This window comes from Balearica regulorum, chromosome 3 (assembly GCF_011004875.1).
Source record: "Balearica regulorum gibbericeps isolate bBalReg1 chromosome 3, bBalReg1.pri, whole genome shotgun sequence".
Lineage (NCBI taxonomy): Eukaryota > Metazoa > Chordata > Aves > Gruiformes > Gruidae > Balearica > Balearica regulorum.
Window position 1 is genome coordinate 122,844,399 of NC_046186.1, and position 13,407 is coordinate 122,857,805.

The window sequence follows — 13,407 nt, forward strand, 5'->3', positions numbered from 1 at the left end:
AACTCAGCAGAGATGTTTTTGCCGGAACCCTCCTCTCGCCAGCCAGTCCTTCTTAAATCTATAACAACCCAACAGGTAGTTAAAATAGTCCTGACTAATTGTAACCAGGACTGCTGGCTTCTTCTGAGCCATTGTTCTGATTATGCACCACAGCCAAAAGCTTCAGGAGGTATATAGACAAAGTAGTTAGTGTAAGCACTCAAAACAAGAACAACTACAGGCCTGTTGGGTGTTGTGGTTTTTTTTTTTGTTGTTTTTTTTTTTTTTTTTTTTTATTAAACTGCTATAAAAGCAGGCCCTGGGTCTTTGCTGCAGATGTGTCACAGTCCCCTGTTCCAGTGCTTCCTATCCAACTATTTTTAACCTTATTAAACAGCGGAGAGAGCCTTTAGCTGCGGTGGTGGAGCTCACCCAACTCTCATTATAAACTTTCTTTGGTTTATATCTATCTCTCAGGTGTAAGTCTGCAACATGGTAGCCTTCAGTTGAATGTAATCCCCACAAAGATCCATATTGGAGCAGTGGGTTGCTTTAAAGGACGCTGAGGCTGATGGAGAGTCTCCAAGGGCAGAAGAGGGGAAGAAATTGTTCCCTCCTTGGCCTTTCCATGCTGCTCAAATTTTAGCTGTATCTTCTAAAAATACTAGTTTACTGAAATTGCAGTTTACCAAAATTGAGATTTACCTTTATCCTTGGGCCATGGAAACAGCCCTGCTTTTGACCGGTCTTTAGTCTTGCTTTCTGGCTTTGTTTGGGACAGCCCACTGCCAAGGTGCATTTACCAGAGGTTCGTCTTGCCTGGTATGTGCAGAAGAGTTTGATGTGGCAAAAGCTAAGTATTATCTAAATTATTATAAAGTGGATGATAATTAGGAGTGATTAGGGAGGATAGTGAATGATGCATCTCTCTGAGCCACAGATTGAGGCACAACTACAGCATAGCAATGTGTTTTGTTAGGAAGGGCTTGGTGGGATGGCCACCGCAGCCCTGGGAGGTGGTTGTCCAAAGCAGCTCAGCTCGGAGCTGGTTTGGTGGCTTTGCGCTGCAGGCAGACCTTGTGAGCAATGGGGCAAGGTGATGTCCTCATCTGGGTTTTCCTGCCACAGGCCAGGTCATCGGTTGGTATAACTCAGTGTTGCTCCATTGACTTCACGAGAAGACTGAATTACAGCATGTGTTACAAGTTGAGGTTTCGATTCAGATTTTCTTGAAATGCATGGAATTGATAAAATTTGTACAACCTCACACCACTATTCTAACATCAACTGTTTCAGGAAAGGTCTTTTTAAAAAATACCGTCTTTAAAAAAAGTTTCAATTCATTCATTTATTTATTTAAGCTGTATGCCAAATGCTGGGGAGAACTTGTGAATGTAAGGAAACATCTCTTCATCAACAGACATGGTATCGTAGCTAAAGTGTGAGGACAGAGCAGGTGTAGCACAGAGCACAGTCACCACCACCAGCACATCCCTCCCCGCCCCCCCCCACCCTACAGGGAGTGATGTGGTCAGTAACCTCTGGGACTGGCTTAGCTGACAAAACTTGTTGGTAACAGTAAGAAGTGGAGGCTTTAAAGTAGTAAATTGATCAAAGAAAATGGATGTGGTTGTCACGATAGCATAGGATGCCAAGCCTGGGACTCTGTGGGACAAGAGACTATGGGAGGAATTGTCTTGTGGTAGATACAGTAAGGTATTTGGGAAGGCAGTGATGCAATGAACAGCCGTCCTTGACGCTGGAGTGGTGGGAAGTGCCGTTTTCCTTCCCCCTTTATCCCTCTGTTTGTACCAAGTACTAAAAAAGGTGTTTGATATTTTTGCAGTAGACAGTACTTAAAATATTTTGGTTCCTTATAGATACTGACACAGTCTGTTTTGGTAGAACACACGAAAGCAAACAAAGAAAGAGACAGAAAGCACAGACAATTTCTCGGATGTTTTGTTTCGCCGAGGCTGTAAAGGGGAGGACGCAGCAATTTGTCGGGATTCTTGCTCAGCACGCGCAGCCAAATTGTTGGCGAGTTTTGGAGTTGAGGGAAAAAGTATTTTGCCTGAGGAAGGGTGAGGGATTTCACTTTGCAGATATGCTTCTACTTTACTGCATATATTTATTTGTTTATCTCTTGCTTAGGAGTGTTGAGTAGGTCTGCTCCATAGGATTAAATCATATCCCAAACCTTCCTGGCTTTGTGACAGTACAAACATTATTGGATTTAGTTCCCTTATGCTTATCCACCTCCCGTCTTCCAAGATCCCCATTATTATTATAATAATACCCACAAAACTCCTGCTCTGAGATCAGAGGGGTTTTCAAGTGCCAAAGCAATCAACAAAACATACCTGGTCCTTTTAATCTCCTTTAATCCCATCATGTGGGACTATCCCAATAAATAATCACGTATCCAGAAATTCTTTCTCTGTAATGACACTTGATTTTTAGCTCACAGTTTTCATGAAACTGTCTTAGATATGAAAGAAGATGTACTGGGACCTTCTTATGCCATCAATAAAATAAAAGTTTGGGTTGAAAAATTATCTTATGGAATAAAATAGAATAACAAAAATCCATCATTATCTATGTTTCAGAAAAGGATTGTGTTTTGTTTAGCATTTTAGTTAGAAATGATGTATGACTACATCATAAAACACTTATATTAAAAAGATTTCACCCTGAATTCAAAATATATATTGTACTCTCTTATCATCCAGTCATTTTAGAGTGAAAGTTAAAAATGCCCATCCTGTGGTAGTAGTTGGCGGTATTACATCTTATAGCTGATATATTCTTCTAATACTTTTACTTAAAAGGCCTATTACTCAGAGCTCGTGAGTGTAGACATTTATTTTCTTATTGAAAATGGTAATGCCATGGATAGTGTTTTTGTATTTAGATCAGCATTTACAGTTTTTCCCTCAGCTGCTGAAAGTTAGCCCAACACGGTGTCTGGAAGTTTCAGTCATGCCTGCGTACCTTGTTGAAGAGGTGAAAGTCTTTCCATGGGGAAAGAAGCGGTGGAGAACAGAACTTTCTGTTATTTTGCCAAGACATGGTCTATGCTTTCTGTTGGTTGGTTGGTGGGGGTTTTTTTTTGTTTTTGGGTTTTTTGTGTGTGTGTGTGTGCGCATATGTAGAAAAACACTCAATTTTAAAGAAAATTAACTGTTAGCAGAATAAAGGGTGGCCCTTGCCATGGCTCAGAGTCTTGAGGGCTTGAGCTGTCCAGGAGTTTTCACAAAAATTCCTGTATCGGGAGCAGGCAATATGACAAAAAGCAGGACTCTGCAACTTCCTGGTTTGATGTTTTAGAGATGAAAAGTTTCTTCTGCCTGAGGTATAAATTTTGGCTTGAATGAGAGAGCCTAACCCTAAGGAGAAGATGCTGGGACCCAGATTCTTGTTACTGGTTTGAATCGTGTAATCATGTCCTCGGTGAATGTCCTCACCACTAAAAAGTGAATATCGTAAGAAAAAAAAATCTGAGGGGAGTTTTTTCTGGTGGTGGGTTTTTTGTTTTGTTTCATTTTGTTTTTTCTCCTAAAGAACCCGGATCCACGCAGAATGTCAGCATCTCTGAAATATAAAAGTTTCATGAAGATGGAAAAAACCCCTTTTCCCACAGATTTTATAGGAGTTTTTGACTGGAGTCATAGGAGACCTTCTTCCATAAGGCAGAATTGGGTAAAATCAGGTCAGTTGCTTTTGTGGGAAAGCAAATGCTGGTGGAGGAGGGAAATTTGCAAAGTAACTAACCTGAACGCTTCTCTCTGGCCTGCAGAACAATTTACTGAAGGGGCGGTTAAATGGCACAGATTAAGTTCATTAATGTTTCAGATATTTGCTTGGTTTACACAATGCTGTCCAGCAAATTATATTGATGCTTGACAGAATTATTGTCATTATTTATTTTGCTATAAGCCAGATTTATAGATATTTGTAGCTTTTGTAAGGATAAACATAAGAAACATTAATAGCTTTACTAATTATATCACTGCTTTAGAGATATAAATAGTGATAAAAATGCCAAGTAAAGTGAGGTAGTAAAACATTTTAAAGAGAATTTTAGAGTGAGTTACTGATTGATGATCCCTTGGGTGAGTCTTAACTTTTGAATGTGAGAGTGGAGCTTCCCGCTAGGGCACGAGTGCCTTTTACCTCCATCAACTCTTCGGGGAGAGAGGAGGAAGAACAATAGTTGTATTGAATGACTGATTATGAAATTGGATTGCATAATCTGAAAAATATTGAAATCCTGTAATAGCATAAACTGATGCTGAACTTACTACAGCACAACAAGGGGATTTTTTTCACCTTTACCTTGTCCTCAACCCCGCCTGCCTCCTGGATGGTTTATCTGCACTTCTTTGTCTCTTATAGCGTGTTAAAATTGCAACCTCTTTAGAGGAGGAGTTGTCTTCTCCCTCTGTCTTATTACAGACGTGTACAGGCCCTAGAAGAGCTCAGCTCTGATGAGGAATTTGGGGTCCTAACAACAATATGAATAACAATTTTTATGGCTGTTAAAAAAAAAAATAAAATTAATTGGTAAACAGTGTCTATACAGGGCTGTATACAAATTAAAGGTGTGGTTTTTTACATGGTTGTCAAATGAAAAATCTGTTTTCCTAACTATTGATCCTGGTTTTGCTGTGAGCACCCTTTTAAGGAGGGAGATAATGAGTGAGAAAAGAGTTAATAAATGTTCAGCCGTTACCGCAAGCATGAATGGAAATCCATCATCGGTTTAAGTGCTGGATGGGCTCTTGACGATAATCCAAGCCTGTTTGACCACGATCAGTGCCACTGTGAAGAAACCCGCAGGGCCCTGGGAGCTGTGATCCTTGGGGACGGCATACGGTTCCCTGCTTTTCTCTGATATACAGCATTGTAAAGCCCCAAGTTTTATTTTTCACTGAGTTTAGTAATGACCTGGTTGAAACTCCCTTGAAGCTAGCGGAAAGACTCGCAGTCTCTAATGGCCTTTGGATCAGGATTGCTTCGGTGCTTGCTTGGAGTGAACTGCCGGTGGGAAATTTCTCCCAGGTGGGGGATAAAAACAATTTTCTTTTCTTCTTCTTTTTCTTTTCCTTGCAATATCTGATTAATTGGTCTTCCTAACGCAGTTGCGAGTGGTGTATTGTGGAGGTGGATGTTCCTAGGAGGAGAAGGTTGAGGCCCACTTCATCTGTGGCAACATCTCATTGCTGTTTGATGGGATGAGCACAAGGGTGATGGATTACGGGCAAGGCTTTAGAGCAGACGACAATGAGATTGTAATGAAGATGGGGAATGTGATCGTGAATCCGGTGAAATCCTCTACATTTGGGCTGCCATCTTGCAGTATGACAACAGGCCAAGCAAGTGACAGTGGGACTTGGAGTCTTCGCTGGGAAATTGGGATGATGCATCTCCCCTGAGGCTGGGAGAACTGAAAAAGTTTGGCACTGGCACTCAGCCGCACAGCACCCAAATGCTCACCCACACCGCGTGAGCATCTTAGCTATGCAAAGTAACTGGGAAACCTCATAGGAACAGGCTTTGGTGGAAGATTTCTGGAGCGTCTTTCTAGTCATGCTGTAAATATCACAGGGGCTGTTCTCCCTTTGATCTCAAACTAGAGATGAAAGGAACAATTCACGCACATTTTTGAACCATAAAAAACATGTGGCTTGACATTGGTTCCAGAAACAGGCCGAGATGTAGGATAATCTTATTTTTTTCTGAAATATTTGAACTGTCTTTCTCACTGTGTCATGAAGCTGTGCCATAGTCTTAGAAAATAAATAGAGTCTGCTGTGGGACTTAATTCTCAAAATGCAGGCAAAAGGAAGAGGCCAACTTAGGTTAGCAGAACTTTATGCTCAGTACTAAGTCAAATCACTGTGGTGTTCCTTTATTTCCATCTTCTCTAATATGGTCTGTAGCAGAGTTTAAATTTAGGATCTTTGGAAGTGAGATTCTTTGACTTTTGTGGGTTGTGCGTATGGAGCAAAAGTTTCATGTGTGGTTCTAGCCTGGGAAGTGATGAGATAACAAAAACTTTTAATGAGTAGTCCTACTTTGGATGAGAGTCTCAGGTTGAAACCTAATCAATCCGAAAACTAAAAATGTGCTTTTTTTTTCTGCCTTTTTGCCACCAGAAGCGTAAACACACTTGTGGGGACTGCACTGGCTTCTCTTCCTCTTAGTGCTTTGGGACTGTATCAACCAGTTGGTCAACAGAGTGCAGCTGGGGCGCATATGTAGCAGTGCCCCATGTGCCGAGAGGACTTCTAACTCCTTCTCCGGTATCTGTAGGTAAAAGCTCATCTCGTAGCCAGATTAATTAATTGTTGTCAGTCTGAGGCTTTTGGAAAGTAGAAAAGACCATATTTTATCCACTTCAACAGGTGTGCTGTCAAGATAGCATATCCTACTTTTATGAGCAAGTTTGGGACCATTGCTCTCCACCTTCACTCAGGTTCGTGGGCTGCCTTCACTTTTACTCTCCTTCCTAAGGTGACTCTTACGCTTGTGGATATTTTAAACTTCTTGGAGACCCCAGAACCTGGTCAGCTATCCTGAAAGAAATGACATCTGCCAGTCTGAGTGCAAACCCCAGTTTACAGGTAAAATGAGAAATTCCAAAATTATATTTCTCTTCTGTTGATCTTTGAAAGAAATTATGAAAAAAATTGTGGGGGCTGAAGGGGTTTTATGGTTGCCAAGAAGTACCAGTCCTGAAGTTTCAGAAGGTTAATGACTGTGTGTATTGAGGAAAAAAATACAGTGCTGTCTAATTATCTTGCACCAATAAGGATAAAGGTTTGGCAGTTGGGTGAGATTATGTCAGGACTAGTTGAATAATGTCGATATTTTTTACCTCCGTGCTTTTTTCGGAAAAAAGGGGATGTTGCATCTTTAATTAAATGTTATATGAATACATTTCAGATAGACCCAAACACAGGGCAACTGTGTTTCAGAAATGCTGTTTCTACATTTAAAATGTATTTGAAATGTAATTTAAGAAAAAAGATAATGGAAAAAACCCCTAAAATAACTCGAAACAAGCCAGAATATAGTAGCTCATCATTACACTAATATATCAAACAATATGAGCTTAGCTTAATTATCCCCTTTGAGAGTTGAGAAAACTAAGCACAACCTTCAATTTACAGCTGTTTGGTGCCGGGAACCTGAATTATTATTTAAGAAGAAGGGGAAAAAAAAAAAAAAGTTTATTTATTGTGACCTACACTCAGTTTTTATTCATCATGGAAAATCTGTATATTCACAAATGAGGGCTATTCATCTGCAGACTGCAGCATTCTTCAGCTGTCCGGGGCTGCATCAGCCGCACTTCTTCAGCTTTTGTGTTCATCTCGAAGCCTCTTCATCCAAATTGTTCATCATCTTGATGGCGGAGCTTTATCTTGCTCTAGTGCAGCTGCATTCCCCTTATCCAAAGTGCTGAGAGATACAAGGGAGAGGGAGAGAAAGAGAGAGGCAGAATAGAAAAGAGAAAAAGGAATGGCCAGTGCTCATATGAGGATAATTTGTAGTTTCTCAATAATAATAAAAAAAAAAAAGGAGGACAGGCTAATTACTGGCTTAACTAGGGCAGCCTGTGGATCCTCATGTCAAAAGGACTAGCGTAATTATTTGCCATCAAAGCACATTCATATTGTGGTACAAAAGAAGGGCCTTTCGCAAATGGATCTCACTAATAAACAGGGCTGAGAGGAGCATTATGTGTCTCCCTGGATGCAAGCGCATTAACACAGTGACATGGAGCATAACTCTCAGCCTGGAGAGAGAGGGGGGAAGAGGAAGAATGATAATTATCCCCCCTCCCCATCTTTCCTCTCCTTTTCCTTTGTGTCGGGCTAGCAAGCCGAACGCGACCCGCTGGAAGGCCCAAGGCAGGCTATTAGTGACCTCTGAGCATTGACAAGGTGGCTACACTCTTAAAAGCCCAGCTCTCCATGTCAGGAGGGTCGCAGGAGCCCGCGAGAGGAGCTTTAAATGGTCCAGCAAACACTTCAACCTTAAAGACACCTGGAAGGTCGCGACCAATTTAATGTAGATGAATCTGGCATAAAGAGGGCTCTTTTGAATCCACAGACAAAAGTTGTTGGGGTTTTTTTTTATTTATTTTTTTTCCCCCCACGTTGTTTTTTCACAGATCTTAGCATAAGAGTTACCAGGGAAAGAGACTTGATTCTGGAGACCACTTCTGCGCCCGCTGAGCAGATGTGGTGCCAGGCGGCCTCAAAGGCTGCGGCTTTTCTTTAGGAAAAGCAAACAGGTTTGGAAAGGCAGAGAAGGGACATGTATATACCTTCCAGGGAGGCCGGCAAGTTTCAAACTTGGATATATTGCAAAGTGTGTGTGTGTGTGTATATATATATGTATACATGTTATATGCAGAGATAACTGTTTGCTTTTTGTTTTTGTTAGTGCTCTAGCTCCATGGGGCTACTCACCGCCAACGCCTGCTGGCAGACGTGCCCCGGTTCCTCTCTTGCCAGCCATGGAGTTTATCGGTTGGGCTGGTGTCTGGTGCTGTCTGCTGCCACTGCAAGCCATCACCGAGTGAGCCCATCGCTCACTATGGATTAAAAGGCTCCACAGTCAGCTCGGGAGAGCTGCTGGGAAATGTTAGGCATGGTGTTTTGGTTTTCCCACCTTCCTCACGTGCTGCTGCACAACTTCAGCACTCAGGTGCACGAGGCCACCTTGGCTGCGCTGAACCTAGTGGATTTTCCCAAGGAAAACCCTTCTGCCCCTCCTCATCCTCTCGCTGAGAGGAGGCACAGGCTGCAATGGGCGCAGTCTGTGCATAATGGGGGTGACCCACCCACGCCCAGTGCTCCTTTGTTCTAGAGGAACTTACAAATTTTCAATGCGGTTTTTTTGGTAATGCCTATTCTTTTAAAAAACCTTACTCTGAGCTCAGTGTTCATGTCACAATTTTTTATTTTTTTTTTTTTTTAAAAGTAACTGGGGCCTGCATGGGTTAGGTACAATAAGATAGCTCTGCTGGTCATTGGAACAGTAAAGTGGGATAGTCCGTTCTTGTGACAGCGTTGCCTGACACTGCAAAACATGCAATGCGCCACTAGAAAGAAGAAAGGTGTCAGTACGAGCATAGCACGCAGTGACATGACTCCGTGTGCGCAGCCACATGTGACTGGGATAAAAGGATTTTGAAGCCCAACTCATCTGTGTGACAAAGGGCTGAAAGCCAAAGTTGTTTCCTTTCCAGCACTCGTCAGGGTCACATCTAGGTCACTCTACAGAGGGGAGTCACTTTTCCGTGTGGCAGTGCAGCATTTGGGGACATCATCCCCTGCACCACAGCAGTGGGCAGTAGGAGCCCAGGGCTGCACCCACCTCTTAGCATCGCTTGCCTGAGGAGCAGCCTGCCAAGCCACTGGGTGTAGGATGAGAGTTGCCACATTGTTGACCTCACGCACCCAATCGTGAGTCAGGCTTGAAAAATTATGAGATGGGTTTAAAATTTGTGGAGCTAAACCAGCGGCAGATCTCTTCTTGTTTCGTTTGTTCTGGTTTTTTCCTCCTTGCTTGATACCTTTAGAAAGGAATTGGATGCTTTCTCCATTTTGTTCTTTGCAAGGAAAAAGACCAGCAAACATGGGCTTTGGGGGGTGAAAATAATCCAGGAGGAGACTATTTAGTACAGATTGCAGAAACCTGATGCAACTCAAAGTGAAATAGCAAACACTGGCACTATGGGAGTGCAGGTGAACTGTGTGCTCCTGCCCAGAACCAAACCCCTGCCTGGGTAGTGTTTCTAGGTCATGACCAGTATGTGTGACCTAAACCCCCCAAATATTCACCCATCCAGGAGCCGTAGAACCCCTCACCCCCAACATGAAGTGCTAGAGGGATGGGGACCCACTGGAGCAGCCGATGGCGGCAGCCTACCGCCAAGGAGAGCCAAAGCTGTTTGTGGGCTCCTCCTAGATGTTTCCTTGTCTCTTTAGCCCTCTGAGTTGGGGTTTTTTCCTCATTTTTTCTCCCTTTACCCTTATTTCTTTGGATTTTAGAAAATTCTGCATGCACCAAATTGTGTCTTTAGTTTACGGGGGGTTACAGCCAGGGACTTAATGGCAGAATTGGATCTTGGAGTATAAAGAACATAATTAATTTCACCTTAAAATAAATACCTCTAGGAAGGGGATTAAAGAAGTTAGCTTTATAAACTTGGGGGGGGTGGGGTATGTTTGTATTTTTAAACTAATCCAGGTGAATTTTTGTGGCATAGTTGCATCCAGCCATGCCAAGGACCCTGTGCTGATATTAGCAGTAAAGACAACATTATTAATATCATTGCATCAATGTAAAGAAAGTTACAGAGTTAGCATTTGTTTAAAAAAAAATAAAATTTTTCCCGTGTTAATGGGACTTTTTGCCATTAACTCACTCTTTTGCAGTATTTTATACACTTGTATAGTGTTTATGAACCTGGATATGTATTTCTAGTGTTGCCAAGAATAATCAAAGACAAATATAACAGTTGCAGAGTTTCTTTCCTGATGAAATTGTATTGCAGCTTCTAAACCCAGAGCTGGCCTCCAGCAAGGGACTCTGTCCTCTTAAAGTCGAAGTGTGCCGCTTGAACTTTGCTATCACATAATGCTTTCAAGGTTACTTGTCTAAAGTGACTTAATTTGTACTGCAGAACTAGCCTTGTACCCGCAAACGCGCCAAAAGCCGCAGCGAGCCAGGGCAGCAGGGCTATTACTAATTTTTTATTAAAATCCCTTAGGCACACACAGAAGGCCCAAAAGCAGCTTTAATAATAGACAACATACAGCACATTTTTCTTGTATTGCCATGTAATCAAATCTAAAGCTTCTGTTCACTTTCTTTGTTTTACCTAGAGGACCAGCTTCCAATTTAGTTGTGGCCTGCACTAAACTGATTTTTCATTGTAATTAATGCCTACTTTGGCCTCAGCCACTTATACAACTTTCCATTAGAGGTTTGCAGCCATCCGCAGAGTATTTCACCAAGTTACCCTCCCGATCCTGCTACAGTTGCAATTTTTGTTAAACTGGCTTTTTTATTATTATTATTTTGCAAAGAATGTTTAAATTACACAGCCAAAGAGATTTCTTTCTCCCTTTTATTTTTCTCTTCTTTCTCCCCCCGCCCCGCTCCCTCTTTTCCCCCAGCCTGCTGCACCTATTAAAGTGGTTGGGCAGGAGTCCAACTGGAAGGAAAGCCTTTAAGTGATTTCAGAAAGGGCTAGTGGAACTTATTTAGGCCTGGGGTCTGCTGTGGTTAATTTTCAGTCTGTGTTTTGTGCTGTCCATTTCCTCTGAAATACTACCTGGGGTTTAAGGTTCCTCAGCACAGGATGTTAATAGGCCTCTGCAAACATTCAAAAGGCAGCTTTCCCACCACTAACCTTAAAAAGATTGTGGCACTGGGCCCAGGGTCAGATTGAATAGATGAAAAAGTATATGCTGTGCTTTTGCTCGCTCCTTGGACCTTTCCCTGTTGGCTTGCCTGACATTTTCAGTGACTTTTCTTAGTACCTTATTTTCAGCGTGCTTCCTAGAAAATTCTGCTTATTACCTTCTTCTATCCCCTCAACAGCATTACTAAATCGGGAAACACAACAATTTGTAATTATACTTTGCTGATTTCTTGGACTTTCTCCCTTGCAGCCGCAAGGTGCTGCTTCTTGTGGCCCAGGTGAACCAGCTGAGCACCTTGCCGTATCATCCGCGGGCCGTCGCCGCTACCCGGTGTGCTTGCCGACGCTGTGTCTGGGGTGCTCTCTGCAGATCTCTTGCATGCCTCTTACCGGTGAGAGCATCTCAGCTGGGAGGCTAAAGCAAAGAGCTAATGACCAATTATGTGTGCCTCCTATATTGGCTTTCCTCCCCGGCACAAGAAGTGCAGTTGCGGAAGCTCCGGTGTAGGCGTGCAGGTTTCTGGTGCTGGGGTCCCACCTCTTGCAGTGTTCAGATTTGAGCACTAACGTTCTTGCCTTGCTGTGGCATTGCTCAAAAGGAACTGAAGGATGCTGACTCCGTGTGCACCTTCCGATGTAGTTTAAAGCCGATACACTCACCTACCTTTTAATTTTATCTGAGAAATGAAGCAAAATTAGTGCCAAAAGGTGCCTGGTGTCCTCTGTTGTGCGATGGCAAGTTGTTGGTTGTACTGTTTGAATGTACTGGTCTGATGGACTTCATGTATGGACTTCAGCTGTGTTGGTCTCCTTTGTGTAGGTGCAGCTTCCCTTAGGAGAGGAGACAGATGCATTTACCTTGATTTAAGGGCTTGCTTCTTGGGTGCAATATGTGGATTTTTAGAAATATGTCCTGTTAGACTTTCCTGGACTGAGGAGGAATGTGGGTATCTAGGATCGCGTAGGTCTGCTCTGTGTTGTCCCTGTGTTGGATGCCCCTATCTTAGTGTGGGAAGAGTAAGGAGGAGATTTCTTTATTTATTTTAAAACCAGAATAAAGTGGCAGCTCTTCTTTAATTGGCAGGGGAACCAAAGTAGCATTTGAGAAGAGGATGTGCAGGTGATGGGCCACAAGCTATGCCTCGAGTCCCAGGGAACAGATTTACATCCCTACCCCAAGCCGGCTGCCCTTCTGGCTTTTGGCTCTGGTCCACAACTTGACCCACTTCCCTTGTGCTCGTTTGCAAGCTCAGTCCTTTCTCACACCTCTGGTAACCAGAAACATTTCAGGTGAAGTAGATGGAAGACTACACTGTTGGAAAGACAGTGCATGTCTGCTCTGGGTGAACTTGTGGTGTGAGGTGCTGCCACGGGTATGCCGAAACCAGGATGCGCATGGTCCATTTTTCTGTTGTAAGGACCTGGCCCCAGGAGTACACCCAGGAGTATGATTTCCAGGGCTACTTTCTCTGAGTGACCTGCAACATTGTGCCTGCCCCTTCTGCATGTACAGCGGCTGCAAATCCCTTGCTGTACCTGTGCCTGCGTGAGCACCCCCCGCGGAGAAGCAACTGATATTGCTCTAAACACATTTGTGTATCTCTCCCTGACATTTGCTCTGTTAAAAGGTCAGGCTTCTGCGGCGGAGACAAGAGCCGTCTTCCTCATTATCACGTATTACCGCAAATTTCCATTTCCAACGCCAAAGTTTCCAGTGATTTTTTGCTGCTGTGGCTGGGGCAATCCAGCACAAAGCACTGCCTACCAGCCTGGAAGCTCTGCCCGGAACCGCGCCAACGATGCTCGGGGAGAGAAGCAATGACTAACTGGGGAATATTTGGGAAAACCGAGCGAATTTCTTGCTGCAGTAAGTTCCTTGCTTGCAGTGACAAGTTGGAAAATTATATGACAAATTTAACTGAGAAATGCAAGTCTGCAGAAAGAAAGGGCCATCCTGCAAAGAGTCATTCATGTTT